The following is a 17759-nucleotide window of genomic DNA, read 5'->3' as shown; positions in this document are numbered from 1 at the left end:
AACCACCACTGCAGATCTTTTGCAGTTGCCTCAGAAATCTGGAGCAGGTTGAGGAGGTTCCCTTAATATTGGGCCTACTAGGACTTCAAAGCCCACTGCAGTGCCTGCATATGCCATTTGGTGTGCTTGACTAGCAGGATGCAGGAGGTCATCATTCACAGCTGCCTTAGAGTTGATCTCACTGAAAACCAGAACCGAGGCTTAAACATTGGGATCATAGCCTGAATGTCCTGTGCTCTTTTCCGGGTGAAAGGCATGAAACCAAACAGTGTCTAGAAGTGCTCCGATAAAGGGGAGAGTCTGACTAAGAGTCAGGTGTGACTTTGGCATGACAAGAGTTTTGCGGTGGTCTGGATGGAGGCGTTTGATGACTGTCTGGGGCGAGCCTGCCTTCAACAGCCAGTTGTCCAGGTAGGAAAGGACTGGTACCCCTAATCTCTGAAGTTTTGTTACCGTCACAGCCATCACTTTTATGAACACCATAGAGGTGCTGTGAGACTGAAGGGAAGCATAGTGAACTGAAAATGCTTCTCTTCCACCATGAACGACAGGTAGTGCTGGTGGGCCGACAGGATGGGAATATGCAAATAGGCATCCTGCAGGCCCAACACTACCATCCAGTCTCTAAGGTCGAGTTCAACAAGACCTGGCCAAGGATGAGCATTTTGAATTTCTCCTGGAGGAAGGACGAAAGGAAGGAAGGCGTTGACCGGATGCAGGTCTAGAATAGGACGAAGGCCTCTGTCTTTCTTGGGCACGAGAAAGTAGCAGGAATACCAACCATGTGTTACTTCTGTCACAGGTACCAGCTCAATAGCTTTTTGGCCAAAAGGGCTTCACTCCCTTTAGCAAAATGAAGAGATGGTCCTGAGTCAGTGGTTGGGTAAATGGTGGAAAGTGCACAAGGAAGAAAAGAAGGGTAAAATATTGTTTGCAAACTATTTGTAGGATCCAGCTGTCCGACATGATCTCTTACCTAGCCAGATAGAACCAGTGGATTCTGCCTCCCACCAGGTGGCTGTGGCCCTGTATGGGTACACTAAAAAGGTTTGGTAAGTGGGGCTGAAGGGGGAGGGGCCGTGAAATGGGAGGTACATTGACGTTGGCCACGGGGGCAGTAAGCATATCAGTGTCTCCTGTGAAACAGCTGTGTTCCCTCCTGGGATGGGACATGCTGGCATTAAGGGATGCCTCTGCTAAAGCCACAAAGGGAACAGTGGAATTGTTGAGCTGGGTAGAGAGGCTGAGAAAGCTAGCAATAACTCTACTCTTCATGAAGCGTTCAAGGGCAAAGTTAGCTTTGTCACCAAGGAGGCGAGTCCCATTGAATGGCATGTCCATCAGGAAGGATTAGATGTTGGCTGAGAACCCAGTTGATTGTAGCCACGCATGGAGGCGAATAGTAATGTTGGTGCCAATAGCTTGCTCAACAGTCATTAGTGTCCAAGCCATAAAAAAATGTGATCTTGACTGCATCAAGACCATCTTGAGTTACATGCGAAATGGCAGGGCTAAGGCTTTTCTTGATATACCCGGAAGGACTTGAGCCACCAAGTCCTAAACGGCATGAGTCAAACGGTCCAACAAACAGGAGGCATTGATCGATCACAGGGCCAACGGGCTAATGAAAAGAGTCTTTTCCTCAATGTCTCTACTCACTTTGATTCCCTGTCAGGGAGAACGGTAGGTAAATTGTTGGAGTTGGTCCGACTGATGGAGGCCTGCACCACCAGGCTCTCTGGAGAAAGGTGCTGCTACAGAAAGGCCAGGTCGCCTGGCAATTTGTCTGTTAACTGGAGGGCCAGTACACAGCTTGGTCCAAGCCCCTTGGAGCATATCCATCAGTGTGTCATTGAAAGAGAGGGGCTCAGAAGTAGTCTGGACAGGTTGTAGTATATCAGTCAGCAAATTTGTTTTCACCTCCATGGTGGGGAGTTGGAGCTCTAGAACTTAATCTGCCCTGTACATAACCATATCATAGGAGGCAGCTTCTTCCATGAGAGAAAAGAGCGGTCTCTGGGAAGGTTTCTAGTCCGCTAGCCTCCTGCAAGTCCTCATACCAATAGACATAGGCTGAGTTAACTCATCACCCTGGTCATAATCATTATCCCAATCAGTGCTGAAGAGGAATGCAGTGAATGTTGCCTGCCATGTGGAAGTCGAGTGCAGGAAGAGATGCCTCATTCAGAGTTGGGCGCAGCACTGGTCAAACTTGGACTAGTGGCAATCAGGACTGCCTCTCGGGAGGCAAGGTCAACGTACCTAGATCAGATGAGGATTTGGGTAGCATCAGACCTTGTGCTGGGACAGAAGTGGCTCAAAGGATCCAGCTGGTAACGAGTGACCCACCAGTTGTAATCAGAGTGGAAAGTCTTTCAGCTCCATGGGGCCCAAAGGCACACCAGAGGGAGTCAGCAGAGATCCTAAGAGCCGGACCATAGCTGTGCAGAACTCTTTGATCTGGCACAATGAGGCTGAATTCTCTGTAAACTCGGGTTGTGCTAGAACCAGCTGCAGAATTTGCTCTGATGTCTGCTGATTTTGAGAGTGGAAGTGAGATGGTTGGCATTGCCCACTCATTTTGTCGGTGGAGTGGGAATAGCATGAAGGAGCAAAACTGCTTCAGCTGCTTGAATTTTTTGTGTGATATCCCTTAGACGCTGAAAAAAGTTTGAGACGAGAAAAATAGAGGCAAGGGACCCTGGATTGGGGTTTGGGGTGCAAAAGAAAGGAACTGATATTAACGTTCCAGAAAGGCTCCTATATAGGTCCCACATGTTATTTCCGGAGCAGTAAAGCATCAATGCAGAGTAACATGGTTCCAACTTCCAGTGCACCGAGGTACTAAGAAAAAGGTTTCTGGATCCAGCTGCTTCCTGGGGAATATTCTAAAAATGAGAAATCTGACAACACCCTCACCCTACCTGTCCCCCAGAGGATATTCTGCAGAGGGCTTAAACCAAAATGTCCTGGAGGAGTGAGTGGGTGAAATTACAATCTTGACATACCGAACTATCCAAGCAGTAGTGCTTTGTGAACGTGTGGAGTGAAGCCCCTGTAGAGGCTCGGCAGATGTCCAGGACAGGTACCCTGCATGCCAGTGTGGTAGTAGCCACCTTGGCCCTGGGGGAATGGACCCATAAGCCCCCAGGAGGCTATTTCTTAGCTAATGCGTAGCAGATCTTAATTTAGAGTACAATCCATCGAGAGATGGTTCACTTCTGCACAGCCTTGCCCTTCTTCCCTCCAGTGAACCCGTTGAAGAGCTGATCGTCCATCTGATGGTCTTTGGTGTGATTGATGTACAAAGAGAGAGCTTTCTTTGAGTCCAGTTGATGAAATCTCTCCTCCTTAGAAGGATGAGGTGGAGCAAAAAATGTGGGCAGCATGATGTTCTGTCAGACATGAAATGAGGTCACTACCTTAGGCAGGAAGGAGGCATGCATCTGAAGGTCGTTTGTTGGGGGAAAAGCTGGTGTATGGCGGGTGAATGGACAGAAACTGAAGATCACTGACACTCCTGGTTGAGACCATCTTGATGGTCAACAGCCACAAAGAACAGTTGTCTAGGAGAACACATGAGAAATGTGAGGCTCAGATTGAAGTCCCATTGGGGCATCATAAAAGGAACTAGGAGGGGGAAAACGTTGCAAACCTTCCAGAAAATGAATCAAAACTGGTGACTTGACCAGGCATGGTTGATCGAACAACTGCAGGAAAGCTGAAATAGCATGCAGGTAACTCCTAAAAGTACCCAGGGCTAAGCCACAAAGGCTAGAGGGCAAAGCCAACAAACAGCAATACTTCTGTCAGCAGTGCTGAAATGTTGTCCACCTGACAGGAGGACAACAAGCCACAAATATAAAGAAACTGCAAGCATATGCAGTCTTACTCAAGATTGACCTGGATGTGAACATGACATCACAGACCTTGGGTGGAAGATTCAAAACCCTTAAGTGTCACCACTCAATCTCCATGCATGAACATAGAGAGTGCGCAGGTTCAAGTGCAAGACCCTGCTCTGTTGTGATAGAAGATTCTCTTGAAGGGGCAGCCTAACTGGAAGACCTATGCTCATGTGTAGGAGTTCAAGATACCATACTCTCCATGACCAAACCAAAGCCACTAGGATGACTTGGGCCCAGTCGTTCCTGATGATCTTGAGAACTCAGGCAGGGCAGCGGAAAGGCGCACATGAGCACTGAATTCCACTCAAAGAGGAATGCATCTTTGAGTGAAGGCCGCTTTGGAAACTCCACTGCTCAGGTGTGCTGAGATTGTGCGTTCTTTGCAGTGGTGAACATATTGAGCCAGGGTTCTCCCCATTCCTGAAAGTGACCTTTGCCACCTCCAGATGTAGTCACCATTTGCGGTCCACAAGGCATGGACAGCGGAGTTTGTCTGCCCTGGCATTCAGTGAGCCCGCCAAGTGCTGCACAGCCAATAAGATGCCCTGGTGCTCCAGCCAAATCCAGAGGCACAGAGCTTCCTGGCACAGTGTCCACGTCTCCACTTTGCCCTGTTTGTTTCAGTATCACATAGCAATAGTGTTGCCTGTGAACAACTGAAACAGCCTTCCTTTAATGGAAGGAAGGTCGCAGTGCCAACCGGATAGCTTTCAGCTTCAGGAGGTTGATGTGGAGCTGAGATTTTTCTGAAGACCAGAGTCATTTGATCTCTGTCTCTTCCAGGAACTAGGAAGTAGTGGGAATAATAACCATGCTGTACCTCTGATGATGGAACCCTCTTGGTGGTTCTTTTGGCCAACAGAGCCTGCTCTTTCTGCTTTCTGACAGAACAAGGAGAGATGGTCCTCCATCAGGCATTCTGTGGCAAGGATGGAGTATTTTCCACGAATGGGAGGGCATGACCCTTCTACCTTATTTGGGGCACCCATTTTCAGAGGTTATGTTACTCTATCGGTGCAGGTGGTGCCGGATCCTCCCACAAGAACGATGACTGTGCTCGGATAGAAGGCTTTCTAAAGCAGCTTGGAGGTTACAGCAGCCAGAGGGGGAGCAATAGACTGTACAGCACACTGGGTATGACTCCCCTGTACTTTCTGGAATCCTCGACCCTGGGCACTAAAAAGCTAAGCAGCCTGCTGTGCTGGAGGAAAAGGCTGGTATTGTGGACAACCATGGATGCTACAAGCAGGGCCACAGAAGGGGCAAAAGGACTGCTGCTGTCGGTGGGAAGCCAGGGTGAGGTGGGACCTTGGGGTAACTTGACTTTCCCAAAACCTCTTAAGTGCTGTATCAGCTTTGTCACCAAACATGCATGAGCCCTCATATAGCATGTCAATGAGGTAAACTTGGACATCCCCTAAAAACCAAGTAGACCGTAACCAGGCACGTGGTGGAGTGCCATCATAGAGGCTAGTGCCCTACCTAGGGAATCCTTTGTATCCAGTCTACACCTGATGATGAAGTTCGCTGCATCCTGACCATCCACTACGGCTTGGTTAAGGATGATGTGGCCTTCTTCAGAAAGCATGGTAGCAGCTGTGCAACCGAGTCCTATAGAGCACGGGAATATTGTCCCAAGAGGCATGCGGTGTTCCCCAACCGTAAGGCCAAGCTGGCAGAAGAGAAAATTATCTTTTAGAAAGTACTCATCCTATTGGATTGCCTATCAGGTGGGGTGAAAAGGAATGCATTTGGGTTGACTTTAGCCGTGGATACTTATACCACAAGACTGTCTGGGAAGAGATGCTGGGAGAAAAAGGCTGGGTCTTCTTGGGTGGGATGGTGTCAACGGGCGATCATGTGATGCATAGGATCCCCAATGCAAGATTTAGCCCAGGCCCCCAGAAGAATGTTGGTGAGGGCCTCACTGAAGGGGAGCAAAGGCTCTGCAGAGGTTGCCCATGGGTGAAGCATCTCGCTGAAGTAGACATCAGGCGACATTGAGGCAGCATGACTGACTCAGAAATGGGTATGTGTTTGTTGTCCAGCAGCACTTGTGGCATCAAGGTCAGTGACACAGGGACTGAAGGGGTGGGTATATGCAGCCATGGCTGCATCAATCCAGATTGGGGGTTAGATCCAGAGGACACTGCTGGCACCATAGTCAGATCCAGAGGTCCATGCTGGCATTGGGGATGATCGAGGGGGCACAGCTGGGGCATCTCACAGCTCTGTGGGGCCTGAAGGCACACCAGAGGGAGTTGGTGGGCCAAAGAAGGTGTGCATGGTGTTATAAAGTTATTTTAGCTGGGCAGGTGTCATTCCAGGGAACTCGTAATAGCATAGAGCAGGCCCAGACACCGACTTTGCAGGTGGACTGCAAAAGGGGGGGCCAAGAAGCACAAGGTTTGGATGGGGAAGTTGAAGAGCATTTCAAAGATGACCTCTTAGATTTACCTGACTTAGAGGAAAAAGTTTTGGAGAGGGAAGACAATCATCTGAAGGAATGGCCCTATGAAAGGCCCCAAGATCAACCTCTGGAATAGGACCTAAATTGACTCAGAGCTACTTTCTGCCACGCTACAAGAAGCTTTATTGCCACTCATGAATCACATTGGCTTACATCACCTTGCAAATAATGCAGGCCTTTGGGTCAAGTTGGCACAAAAAAAAAAAATGTATGCAGCTTGTTCTGCAGTGCAGGGAGATTTCCACCATTGCAATTCAAGGCCCTGAAGACTCGCGCTGACATCAGGTGATTCCATTGTAGAGATAGCAGAGAATCATGCCCTTTTGTTAACACTTTAGAAGGAAGATCAATTAGTTCCGTCCACCAGTCTTACTATATCAGACTCTGCTTTCTGTGAACAAAGTTACAATTAAGTCTTACCCCACTGGTGAATAAACAGACTCAGAAGTTAAATGCCTAAAAGCTAAACACCTGTAGGGAAAGATGGTTGTCCTACAGGATAAGCTACCATTGGTCCAATTACAGCACAACAGAGAAATGAGTCTTGCTAAAGGGTACTGTTCAAGTGACTTAGCTGGGCGAACAGCAGTGTAAACCTTGAGGTTGCTGCTGTACATGATCTCAATACACAATCGATGCAGATATAATGATGGTGTCAAGCACTAACCTGTTTGTCCTACAGAGACACAAGGTTGACCCAGGTTGCTGTTTCCCAACTCCACTTGGGCATCCGAGTGCTGTCTATGAATATTACGTGACCAGCACAGGGATCCACCGGGGGAAAGGGAATGGAATGGAATGGAATGGAAGAGAGAGAGATGTTGGTTCCACTCAGCCGGGGACTGATGATCGCCAGACACTCACTGGACTGGTGCACAATGATTGGACGTCTCCTGTAATTTAGAGAGACTAGTTATTAAGCTATACTAAATTATGTGGACATGCGTTACGACAAATAAGACCACTATTATACCTGTGATGAGCCCTTTTCTCATTTTAGTAGCTCACTCTCCCTAGATAGATTCTAGGAACTTCACAGTTAAACCCACTCTTCTCCCTATGGTCAATCTAAATTTCCTACCCAACTGTGGGATACCTTTAATACGTCATACTGGAGATGCTCACCCCATTATACATTAGCATTAGCTTTAGTAAACAGTGATAGATTTGTAAGCTCAGACTATTATCAAGTTCCGTTTTCAATGTCATAAATACAGATAGTTCACAAGCTTACACACACCGTTTACTCAGAGTATATGCCAAATATCTACATTACACAAAACAGAAATCAACTGAGTGCATTACCAATTTACATTTTTATCACATGAATACACTAAGTATTTGTGCTTTTAAGCACTGATTGTTGAAGGCAACGATGCACACTGAAATATTGTTAAAAACACGAATGCGCTGAATCAGGGACTGTTAGGGCTATCGTCTAAGATACACACACGGTTGCGTATTTAAATGATTGTGTGATGAACATATGCTCCACCAGAATCGGAGGAGACCCTTTTGGACAGTACATAGTACCCAACACTGGCTTTAATAAAGAGACATGAAATACTGGGTGTATTGGTAGAGAAGAAGGTAGCACTAGTTTAATTGCCACCTCATTTACCTTTTTGGTGACGGTGAAAGGCCAAATGAATCTAGGATGGAGTTTTTGCACACCTTTTAAGTTAAAGTGCTTTTTTGACAACCACACTCTTTCTCCTTCATGGTAATCAGGCCCTAGGCATATCTTTTTATCTGCGTACGTCTTGTACGTTTGCTTTGCCACTTTTTAAGGTTTTTTTGTGCCTTCTTTTGGATGTCTGCTAATTGCTGCAGAAAGTCTTGTACAGTCGGAGTGGGCAAGTCTGGCACCGCATCTAGTTCCAAAATATGGGGATGATAGACATAATTACAGAAGAAAGGCAAATATTCAGTAGATGCATGGACAACATTATTGTAAGCAGATTCTGCAGACCATAAACAATCGGCCCAATCCACCTCAGAACTTAAAAGATAACAACACAGATATTGCTCTGGACAACTCTTTCTGTCTGCCCATCCGATTGTGCATAGTGACTAGATGACAAGTGGACATCCATATCCAATTCTTTGCAAAGGGGTTTCCAAAATTTGGACACAAATTGTGTTCCCCGAGCAAAGGTGCCAATGGATGGAAGCCCATGGAGGTGAACCACAGACTGCTAGAAGATTTGGGCTAATTGTAAGGCCGAAGATAAGGCTTTTAACAGAATAAAGTGTGCCATCTTTGTCAGGTAATCCATAACCATCAAGACGCCAGTAAAGCCAGCCTAATATTTTGGTAGTTCCTCCGCAAAGTCTAAAGTCACAGTGTGCCAGGGTGCAGGTGGTACTGGTAAAGGCATTAAAGGACCCGCAGGGGCCTGATGTGAACTCTTCCCTTCAAGTTTGCATCTTTGGATATGGATGGCCACCAAAAATATAACTGGAGGGTCTGTAAGTTTTTTTTTCTTCCCCAGGATGGCCAGCAAACGTACTAGTGTGACACCATTCCAAAGCCGTTTCTTGTAATGCTCTGGTTAGTAGGTACAATTTCTGTGTGACATACATCAATCCCTCATGACAAGTGATATCCGTAGCATAGTGCTGAAGGGGTTTCTCTAGCTGTGGCGCTTTCCTGTTGTTCTACCTTATGTAAAACATCTGGGTCAAGAATAGTGGTGCCCGCTACTTTGTCTGATGAGATAATTACGGTTGGTTCTTCCAGCCGCTCACTGTTATTGTGGCCAAACCTGGAAAGTGCATCCGCCTTCCCATTTTTTCGACCTGGCTGAAACTGAATGAGGAAATCATAGTCACTGAAGAACTGGGACCACCTCAGCTATTGTGCAGATAAGGCTTGTGCAGATTTAAGAAACTGAAAATTTCTATGATCTGTCAGAATGGTAATTGTGTTTAAACTTCCTGGGAGGTTATGTCTTCCCTCCAAAAAAGCTCTTTTGATGGCTAATAATTCACAATCTGCCAAAGAATAGTTGACTTCCACTGGGTTCAGCTTGTGGGAGCAATAAGCCACTGGGTGTTGCTCTCCCGTATGGGAATCATGCTCTGACAAGACCCCACCCTTCCTGAGAGGCATCAGCCTCTACAATGACCGGTTGTGTAGGATCTGGAGGTTGTAGGATGGGGGCCTTACTGCACAAGTCTTTTAGATTGTAGGAAGCTTTATCAGCCTCTTTCCTCCATAGAAATTTCATGTATTTACAAAGTAGTTTGGTGATTGGGGAGACAATCGTGGAAAAGTGGCTGATGAAACATCTATAGAAATTGACAAAGCCCAGGAAACTTTGCACTTCCTTGATGTTCTGCAGAGCCTTCCACTGAGCTATTGCCTTGACTTTTCTTGGATCCGTCTCAACTCCTTAAGGATTCAAGATATATCCAAGTAACTCCACTTCCTGGACATGAAAACTACACTTCTCTAGTTTTATGAAGAGATTGTGATGCCGTAATGCTTGTTGAATGGCTTTAACATAGCTAACGTGTTTCGTGTAGGTGTGAGTAGATCACAATGTTGTCATTATGGACAACTGCACACTGATCACTAAAGTCCCACAAAGCCTCATTGATAAAATACTGAAAAGCAGCGGGTGCATTGCAGAGTCTGATAGGCATGACCAGATGTTTATTCAAACCAAATTTGGTATGGAAAGCTTTTTCCACTCGTCACCCTCTCGGGCTTTCACAAGATGGTAAGCACCCTGCAGATCCAGCTTGGTGTAGATGCAGGGTTTTTTTTACTTGGTCAATGTGGTTCCCTGTTCTTAATGGTAATTTTTTTCAGGGCCCTGTAGTCAATGCAGGTCTTGAAATTCCTTCTTTCTTCGGGAAGAAAAACAGTGGTGATGATGCCGAAGACCATGAAGGTCGTATGAAACCTATTGCCAGCATTTTGTCAATGTATTGATGTAAGTGAGTATTCTCTTTTTCAGTTAGGGCATAAATTCAACTGCCAGGATTTGTGAGACAGGCTGAAGATCTATCCTGCAGTCAAATGCGGTGGAAGGGTTGTATCTTTCCCTTTATCAAAGCTGTCCGCAAAGTCTTGATATATTGGAGGCACCTTGTTATACTGGTTGTAGTAGCTACAGTGTTCCTACCAGATAAGGCTTCTACCCACAATGTGTTTTGCAAAACGAGGACTACAAACAAATCTCCTGTGTACCCCAGTCTATGGTAGGGATTATGTTTCTGAAGCCAAGGAATGACTATTATAGCCTTGAATTGAGGTGCATGAATTCGATCGAACTGAATGTTCTTGCTGTGGTTATGGTAAAGAAACATTGTTATCTCATAGGTGGTTTTAGTGATGGGATAAGAAGACAGGGCACTACCATCAATAGTCTTAACTACCTCTGAATTGGGTTTGGGTATTAGAGGTATACCTAGTTTCAGAGCCACTGTAATGTCCATAAAACTTCCAGTGGCTCCAGAGTCTAAAAGAAACTCAAGAGGTACTAGGTTGTCTGAGTAATTCCATTCCACCTGTTCTGAAATGTACAGATGTTGAAATTCATTCTAAGAACTAGTTTGGGCCAGAGAGTGGGAGACTTCTGGGTGATTTAAACCTGAACAGCTCGTCTCCATCTTTGTGGGGTGTTTTAGTTTCCCCCCCTCTGACTTCTCGCTTCCACCCCCAGATATTTCTGCCCCTACAGTATTTCTTTTGGGTTTGGCCCTGTAAACTTTTAGGAAGTGACCCTTCTTTCCACAGTACAAGTCCAATTTTTGATTGCGCTTGGTTTTCATTCTTCCTTAGATAGTGGCCCTTTTATAGGCTCGCTCTCATCGGAAATTTTGGTCATGTCCTCTTTTCTGTCTCTAATTATGACCACCTTACTCTAAGAGAGACCCATCTTGCTCAGTCTTTCAGATAGACGGTGGTCTAGTTTGATGATTAAGTCAATTAACTCTTTGCAAGTATCAGGTATATTAACTACCTGCGTCAAAATGTATTTTAGCTGATCCATTAAACCACTGTAGAATAAGGACGCCCTTTTTTCTTGAAGCCACTTTGACTCTGCCACCAACCTATTAAAGGCGGTTAGATATGTAAGAAGATCCTTGTTCCTTTGCCTTAAGTTAAGCAGTTCAGAATCAACCAACTGCATGGACTTATGCCAATCAAACAGCTTTTTCATTTCTGTCTTGAAGGCCTGGTAATTATATAGTAACAGGTCATCCTGTTCTACCAAGGGGATGGGCCGATATTTGGCCGTACCGGCTAGATATGATAAGACGAAAGCAACTTTAGACTGCACATCCGGAAAACAGACTGGACGACATAAAAAAATGAAGTTGTCATTGGTTCAGGAATATTGCAAATTTTGCAGGATCTCCAGCAAAACGCTCTGGGGGAGCTAACAGCACAGTTAGTGATGTAGTTACTTGAATAACTGATGCACAACCAGACACCTGTTCCTGACTAGAACCTGAGAATGATTGGTGGAACCCTGAGATATCCAGTGCAGTCTTGGGCTTGGCTCCGAAAGACGTATCCAAATAAGGTTTGGGTAGTGAGCCTGGGGTGTGGCCTGTAAGTTATCCAAGTGCTGCAATAGGGTTTGAGTTTCACGTTGTAAATGATCTAAGATGTATGCCAGATCAGCCAAGGAAACATCAAGCGACTCCATTGTGCCCGGGAGGGACTTTAAATGTGGGCTTACTGTACCGTCAAGCAATAATCTGTTTGTCCCCAGAAGACACAACTTTGACCCAGGTTGCTGATTCCCAACTCTGCCTGGGCGTCCGAGCGCTGTCTATGAATATTACGTGACTAGCACAGGGACACGCTGAGGGGAAAGGGGATTGGATGAGAGAGGGAGAGAGAGATGTTGGTTCTACTGGCCCGGGAATGATGATCGCCGAACACTCACTGGACTGGTACACGATTGGACATCACCTGTAATTTAGAGCAACAGGTTATTAAGCTATACTAAATTACGTGGACATGCATTAAGACAGCTGAGATCACTGTTATACCTATGATGATACCCTTTCCCGTTTTTAGTAGCTCCCTCTCTTCCTAGATGGATTACAGGAACTTGCTAGTGGATTCATGTAAATAAACAGAAGTTTTAAACAAACCATATATCTAAGTTTAACCCACACGTCCCCCTATGTTTACCTATGGTCAATCTAAGTCACCTGCCCAACTGTGGTATCCCTGACGACTTCAATAGGTCCTACTGGGTGGTTCTTTGTGTAGTTCACAAGGGAGATGCTCACACAATAAAACATAAGCATTAGCACGAGCATTAGTACAAGTTTTAGTAAACTGTCGTAGTACAAGATTTAATATACAGTGATATATTTGCAAGCTCAGTGTTCAAAAGCGTACCAAAGTATATTATCAAGTTCCGTTTTCACTGTTACCCTCAATGAATTATGCCTTGTCATAAATACAGAAGGTTCACAAGGTTACGCACACTGTTTACTCATAGTTTATGCCAAATATCTACATTGCACACAACAGACATCAACTGAGTGCACTACCAGTCTACATTCTTATCACGTGAATGCGCTAAGTACTTGCGCTTTTAAGCACGGATTGTTGCAGGTCGTTTAAATGTTACCACCACAAAGGAAACAATGCATTCTCAGAAATATTGTTGACAACAAGAGCGCACTGAATCATGGATAACCAGCGGAATCGTCTAAGATACACACACACACGCGAACAGTTACATAAATAAATCAAACTTGTGTGATGAACAAATGTGCACCACAGTTTAGCTAGCATTCTGAGCGTTGTCACTGACTACAGAAACAGGTATGTGAAATATTTCCTTATGTGCGTGCGGCGCGTCTTTCAGTAGAATGACTGTTCTTGTCTTTCTTGTTTACTCGTCCTCAGGTGCAGAGCTGAAGATGCAGGGCAGTGGGGCAAAACAAGGCGTGACTCATGCTTTTAAGCGCAGAGACCAGAACCAAAGGATTGCGGGAGCTGAAGAGCACTGCTGCATCAGGAAGTCATCTGACAGCAAGCGGTGTAATCGAGAACGGGCGTGGCTTAAATATCTGCTGTACCTGACCATGCCTGTTAAGGTCTCATGAGGTTGCCACTCCCTAACTAAAATAACAAGCATAGGTAAAGGTAAACCACACTAACCCAACAAGCATTGGGCAATGCAATGTGCACATATTGTAACTTGTGCACTCCTCCAAAAAACACTGGGCAATGCAACGTGCACATAATGGAACTTGTGCATTCCGCAGTAACGTATGTTTGTGACTATTGGTGGGGGCACTCATTGCACACTTGATGTGTGCCTACGTTCCTGCACAGGCCCGCAGGCTCGACAGGTGGTTATACAGCTACCATTGAGCCCTTTCAATGTTGACTGTATTGACACCATTATATCTGCATCAATATGAAACCGGAAATATTCAGTTAAATATTTCTGTAGTCTAACGCAGGAAAATGTTCCTATATTGGGGATAGGGGATAGAGATGTTCCAAATAAAGCATTTAAAATAGACCTCATAAATGAATGACGTATAACTATGAGGGCATTAATGCTTTAGTATCAATGCCACAGCAAGGATAATGGCGGCCATATATATCTAAAACTGTAAAGAAATATTTACAGCACAGTACTATCTACGCCTCTGAGGATACCAGAAAACACTTTTGGTGCCTTCTAGTCGTGAGGTCATAAAAGATTTGCAGTACATAGTGCAACTGGACCAATGTGGACTTTTCCTTCAGACAATGTCCAGCTGACCATCACAAAGCATTTGCTGATGGTATCACTGCTCTTGCAGTTTATCTATTATTCTTGCATCCCTTCCACCTGGAGTTGAACAAAATTGGCAAGCAAATCAACGGTATGCCTAAGAAACTACAAGGATATTGGTTGAAAGATTGTTGTACCAAAACCTATATCAGGCTCAGTGAGCACTCAACTTGCCAACATGTGTATGAAGAAGTCACACACTATGCAAACTCTTATTTGGGGTACCAATGTGCATACCTTATTTAATGCTCCCTGGAAAGTTGTAGACACAAAACTATTCACCTGATTCATGTGTGATCTATTACATAATATCCAAGACGTGGGAGGAAAATCAGAAAATAGGAAGAGTTCTCAGAAGCTGCTGATGGGTGGGTGATGCCAACGACTGAAAAAATTAGTCCAAGAAAGTATTCCATACTGACCACCCATTCCAGTTCCAAGAGTACAGGAGTGTGGAATGTATGGTGGATCGGAAGTAGGGATGATGGAAGAGAAGCAGGGATGATTGATGAGAAGTAGGGATGCTGGATGAGAAGCAGGGATGAGAAGTGAGGAATGAGGATATCCTAAAATGGATGCTGTACTCCTGTGTGTTTCGCAGCCTGCTCCCTGTCTGCTTCTTCCCCTGCTCCATGCTCGGTTACGTTTTCCCCTTGTTCCTGTGCTTCTATTTTCCATCTCCCCCATGATGCCCTCCCCTTTCCTATCTTAATTTTAAATGTATCACTCTCCTTGTTGCTGCCCCTTTGACCTGCTCCCCTATTGTCTCCTCAACCCTGCAGCTATTTACATTTTTATTTTTTTGTTTCGGAGAGCTGGGAAGCAAATTTCTCCAATTCCCGCACAAAATCACTTCAGTGCACCCACTTATACTTTTATTTTTTTAATGGCAGATCTAAATTGTTTCCACCAACTTGGATCAGTCAATAAATTGTAAACAAAATTGTGCCTGCTTCATTCTATAGACACGTGCGTGACACGTCTGTGCACCTACATAATGACGCAGCAGCTTCTTTGCGCCGTTTGTTTATTTCATTACAAAGCTAAACAGCATCATCAAAAACATTGTGCTTTTTACCGATCCTGCTCAGGATTGCCAAAAAGCACTGGCAAAGCCAGTAGGTCCAAGACCTATTGGCTTCTGCCAATCCTATTTTGGGAAAGAATTCAATACTACATTTATTTTTCTTAATTAACCTGTTCAGCAAACCGCATGCTGGAGTTCTGCTCCCCTTGCAAGTTCCTTTAACTCTTAAAAATAACTGCATACACTTCCTACACTGGAAATGGGGTAGAACCTTCACCACAGAATAAATAAATAAGTTAATTAAAAATGGTATATTCATTATGCCATCCTATGCTTCAAGTGGAGTTCACAGTGGCCATTCCATACTACAGAATGTTCTTGTAAATTGTTTATGAAGACCACTGGTCCCTTAGAAATTAGGCCTGGTCCTAGGTAGTCACCTTTCTCAATAAGTGCATTTAGTATTAAGACGCTATGTAAACATGGTTTTCTATGTATTTCCTCAAATTTGTTTAAAAAATAAAAACACATGCTAGGGGTACATACGTGTTTTCTATAGGTCCATCCCATAGGGGAGAGACCTGGGGTTCATTTTCTATATTATTTTACACAGCAGTCCGCAGCCTATTCCGAGAAACAAGCTGCTGTCCTTAGTAGTGAAATGGATAGAGAAGTATTACAAAACATAGGGGGTCATTCCAACCCTGGCGGTCGGTGTTAAAGCGGCGGCCAACCCGCCAACAGGCTGGCGGTCCAAAAAATGGAATTCCGACCCTGGCGGGAACCGCCAACACAGGCCGCAACTTTAACACTCCGACCGCCACGGCGGGACAAGCAAACAGCGCGGCGGTCACCGCCAACAGACAGGCGGGAGACAATGTTCCGCCCACCCTATCACGACCCACCAATCCGCCACCTTTTCTGGGGCGGTTGCCCCGCCGATAAAAGCACGGCAGAAACAGACTTTTCGAACGGAAAACGCTCACCTCTACACACTCCACGAGGAATCTGGTCAGCATGGAACCGGAACTACACATCCTCCTAGCCATTGTCTTCCTGCTCCTCTACCAGGAGCACGAACGCCGGCGCAGACGACAACGGTGAGTACTGCACCTACGACACAGGGGAGGGGGGAGGTGAAAAAATTACGAGGACACACATACGCCACACACCGACCCCCACCCCCACCCACTACAACACACACATCAATGCAGAGCAACAACTCAGAGTGACACCCCCCAAACCCCCCGGAAGAATGCAAAGACAAAAGAAAATGATCATTAAAATTGAAGTATATTATAGCATATTTGAAGTTAAGTGAAATATATAAATAAAATATATTACATAATGAACAATATATACATAGCTCAAAAGTCCGGCTCATATTGGCTATCATCCATTGTTCATGGGCCAATGGGCCTAAACACATGGGCAAAACCCACACACGAGACCCGATTCCATTGGAGAGAACACTGCAGGGGCATCAGATAGTAAAACTACAGGCACCTCAGGGGGAAGGGAAGGGGGGGCACCTCAGCCAGTTGAGTCCACGACGCCAGATCCACGAGGGGCCTCCATGCCCACTGTTCAATCCTGGGGAGTGCAAAGCCACAGTCTCTCAAGTCTCTACAATGGGTGGGTTGCCCACTGATCCATCCTGGGGAGTGCAAAGCCACAGTCTCTCAAGTCTCTACAGTGGGTGGGTTGCCCACTGATCCATCCTGGGGAGTGCAAAGCCACAGTCTCTCAAGTCTCTACAGTGGGTGGGTTGCCCACTGATCCATCCTGGGGAGTGCAAAGCCACAGTCCATCAAGTGGATTACAGACTCCAGTGGTTCTGGAGGAGGCATGGTGCCCAGAGTGCTTCGTGAAGCCCTGGCCGACACAGATCCGGCCCTGCCAATGGGCCAGCGGTGCTTGAGATAAAGGTCCCAGTGGAGCGGTGCTTGAGATGAAGGGCCCAGCGGAGCGGTGCTTGACAGGAAGGGCCCAGCGGAGCGGTGCAGAGACGGCGGTGCCCAGCAGAGCGGTGCTCAGCAGAGCGGTGCTTGACAGGAAGGGCCCAGCGGAGCGGTGCAGAGACGGCGGTGCCCAGCAGAGTGGTGCTTGACAGGAAGGGCCCAGCGGAGCGGTGCTTGACAGGAAGGGCCCAGCGGAGCGGTGCTTGACAGGAAGGGCCCAGCGGAGCGGTGCAGAGACGGCGGTGCCCAGCGGAGCGGTGCTTGACAGGAAGGGCCCAGCGGAGCGGTGCTGAGACGGCAGTGCCCAGCGGAGCGGTGCTTGACAGGAAGGGCCCAGCGGAGTGGTGCAGAGACGGTGGTGCCCAGCGGAGCGGTGCTTGACAGGAAGGGCCCAGCGGAGCGGTGCAGAGACGGCGGTGCCCAGCGGAGCGGTGCTTGACAGGAAGGGCCCAGCGGAGCGGTGCAGAGACGGCGGTGCCCAGCGGAGCGGTGCAGAGACGGCGGTGCCCAGCGGAGCGGTGCTTGAGATGAAGGGCCCAGCGGAGCGGTGCTTGACAGGAAGGGCCCAGGGGAGCGGTGCTTGAGATAAAGGGCCCAGTTCAGCGGTGCTTGTCTTGA

This window comes from Pleurodeles waltl, chromosome 6, assembly GCF_031143425.1.
Source record: "Pleurodeles waltl isolate 20211129_DDA chromosome 6, aPleWal1.hap1.20221129, whole genome shotgun sequence".
Classification (NCBI taxonomy): Eukaryota; Metazoa; Chordata; class Amphibia; order Caudata; family Salamandridae; genus Pleurodeles; species Pleurodeles waltl.
This window is presented reverse-complemented; position numbering follows the sequence as displayed.